Source organism: Myotis davidii, unplaced genomic scaffold (genome assembly GCF_000327345.1).
Source record: "Myotis davidii unplaced genomic scaffold, ASM32734v1 scaffold316, whole genome shotgun sequence".
In the NCBI taxonomy this organism is placed as follows: domain Eukaryota; kingdom Metazoa; phylum Chordata; class Mammalia; order Chiroptera; family Vespertilionidae; genus Myotis; species Myotis davidii.
In genome coordinates this window covers 310,712-314,214 of record NW_006287072.1, presented here as the reverse complement: position 1 = coordinate 314,214, position 3,503 = coordinate 310,712, and positions in this window count along the sequence as shown.

Here is a 3,503-nt window from a genome sequence, read left to right as displayed (position 1 = left end):
CCCTAAACCAAGGACACTTAAGAGTAAATGATTTGCATTTTGCCTCCCTAACTATAAGGTCTAAACCAGTGGTTCTCAACCTGTGGGTCGCCACACCTTTGGCGGTCAAATGACCCTTTCACAGGGGTTGCCTGAGACCATCCTGCATATCAGATATTTACATTACGATTCATAACAGCAGCAACATTACAGTTATGAAGTAGCAATGAAAATAATTTTATGGTTGGGTCACAACATGAGGAACTGTATTTAAAAGGCCAGAACGTTGAGAACCACTGGTCTAAACATATGGTAAATTGCTTATATCAATGTACTCAGGGAGACGGATAGCAGAAATCCAATTAGTGTCATTTGCTCACCACACCCAAGTAGAGAATAAACCTTATTTTGCTTAGTCCTTTCCTAATCCTATAAACTATTAAAATGGTTATATTTCATATTAATCAGGTCTTTTTTACAAAAAGGCCATCTTTTAATGGTGGGAACTGAAGTTTTCTAGCCTATGTTTGTATCTATCCTTTTGGCAAAATAAATTTGACAATCCTTCCAGGGTTTAAATTTTAAGAAACTTTTCTTCACCTAGAATTTGCTTTAGATTGTTCCAATAGACTCTGAAATGCCTCAAGTATTTGTTTCTCTCTCATGAAGGAAAATTTTCTGCTTAAGGTATATGGGAAGCTCTGTCGAATAATAACTATATTATGCTTTCATTTATAGCTCTAATTGTTATTCTGGAATATTGTGTTTTGCAGAAAGGACAAGATTCCATATCATTTGCAAGTATTGCTGATTCTTAAACTTTTTGTTTTTCAGATATAAGGAAGCATTTTTAACACAAATTTAGTAAATTATATATTTCTCTCCCTTCCTGTCTCTCCAGAATTTGGCAATCCTCCTATCTAATGAAAGAGAAACATGGTAATTAGCTGTACATCCGCTACCCTTTTCATTGGCTAATCAGGGCGATATGCAAATTAACTGCCAGCCAAGATGGCGGCCAGCAGCCAGGCAGCTTGATGCGAACATGAGGCTTGCTAGCTTCAGTGACGGAGGACTCCAACGTTCCCCGCCTGCCGCTGCCGGCCTCTGAGCTTGCAGTTTGAAACATTGTAACAAATATAGAAGCTAAACAAAACCCCAGAAACCTGCTTTCAGCCTGCCGGGATCTCAGAGCTGGAGTTGAAACAGTGTTTCAATTATAGAACCTAAACAAACCAGATACCTGCTTTCATCAGCCGAGGTGTAAGAGCTGGAGCCAAGCCTCAGAGCTAAAGGTGGCCCAGAATTTAAAAAAAAAAAAAAAGGAGCAGTGGGGAGCTTCAGTCCCCCGCCAGCCTGAAAACAGCCCTCAGCCCCTCCCCCAGACTGGCCAGGCACCTCAGTGGGGACCCCCACCCTGAAGGGGGTGTGACCAGCTGCAAACAGCCATCATCCCCTCATCCAGGTTGGCCAGGCACCCAAGTGGGACCCCCCCCCTGATCCAGGACACCCTTCAGGGCAAACCAGCCAGCCCCCAGCCGTGCACCAGGCCTCTATCCTATATAGTAAAAGGGTAGTATGCCTCCAGGCACTGGGATCAGCATGACAGGGGGCAGCGCCCAAACCCCCTGATCACCCGGCAGCTCTGTGTGTGACAGGGGGGAGCTCCTCAACCCCCTGATCGGCCCTGCCCTGTGTGTGACAAGGAGGAGCTCCACAACCCCCTGATCGACCCTGCTGTGTGTGTGACAGGGTATGGAGCCCCAACCCCCATGATGGGCCCTGATCTGTGAGTAACAGTGGGTGGCGCTGCAGCCTCCCCATCGACCCTGCCTTGAGTGTGACAGGGGCGGCGCCCCAATCCCCCAATCGGCCCTACCCTGAGCGTGACTGAAGGTGGCATCGCAACCTCCTGATCCGCCCTGCTCTGTGCATGACGGGGGCAGTGCCCCAACTCCCCACTCAGCCCTGCTCTGAGCCCGACCAAGGCCTGCACCTAGGGATTGGGCCTACCCTCTGCCACCTGGGAGCGGGCCTAAGCCAGCAGGTTGTTATCTCCTGAGGGGTCCCAGACTGTGAGAGGGCACACGTGGGGCTGAGGGACACCCACCATCCCCCTGCCAGTGCACAAATTTTTGTGCACCGGGCCTCTAGTTCTTAATAAGTGGCAATATGTTTCTTTGCATTTATTCAATAAGACCTGTTTTTAAAATCAGAATGATCATTTGTAATCCTCAGTAACCCATCCCAGAAACCACAAGTCTTGTGAAAGATGTGGACACTAATAACTGGATGGGACCCAATGAATTAACTTGGGGGGAGGGATATGCCTATGCTTCTACCCCTACTAGGGCCCCTGTAGATTCCATCTTGTCAGATTGAACCCTATCATGGCATGGTACAGGACCAATCCTCTTCCAGAAATGAAGAACTCGGGCCTGGGGACTCCCCAGCACCTAACGTTGTGCCTTCCCCAGAACCAGACGGCCCCCGGAATAACCTGGGGGAATGATGAAGAAGCTGACAGCAGAGGCTGAGCAATTATTGGAGCATACTCACACTCTACGCATTCCATATAACTAACCATTGCTCTTTTTGTTTTTCTTATAGTCTGTAAAACCAGAACTCCAGCAGTAAATGTGCTTTGTGGACCCAGACATTCCAAAGCAGAAAGTTCACCACTCCCTCTGTCTTCTACTTTCAGCAAAATGAAAAAGGGGGAGATGTTGGGGAGCACAAGAGACTTGGTTGAAAGTTGTAAGGATGACTTTCTGATAAAAGGGAAATGCGTGGAAGGCCGCTTGACCTGTTTACCGGAATTCCAACTTAGGGGAGTGTTGAAGGCAGTGCCTCTAATTATTCCTTGACCTTTCCAAACAAGTCTGTGCATGTGTAGACCCCCAGGTTTTTACTGGAATCCTTATGCTTAGTCCTGAATGCCCTTACCTATAGGACAATGTAAACCTCCCAAGATTACTCACCCTACTGATTGTATCTAAAAATAAAAATTCTAATAAAGGCCTAACAAGGCAGGCAATAGAGGCTGCTCTGGCCACTACAGCAAGGGGCCCCTTAGCCCACTCTTGCACAGTCAAACTATCTGAGTAATCTGTTCATCTGTTTTTTAGGGGCTGCTTATCAGCCCCGGCAGGGTGTTACTTCTCAGATTAGGGTACACATAAAATTTGACTTCCATCTTCCTCTCCCCAACCCCTGAGCCCTCTGAATCCTCCCTCACTCTGGAGAAGCAAGCCTTCATGCTACAAATGGCCTTGTTCAGAGGCCCTGTGGTTAGACACTGATATCTCTGAGCAACAGCCTGTGCAGACATGAAGCCCAACAGCCACCTGAGTGGGTTTAGAAGTGGGTTCATCCATCTGGAGTCCTGAGATGACCACAGCCATGGCCAACACCGTGTTTACAGCCTCCTAAGAGACTCCTGGCCAGAGGGTCTCGCTATGCCACACCTGGACTCTTGACCTACAAAACTGTGAGGTAGTAATTGTTTGTGGGGGTTTTTTTTG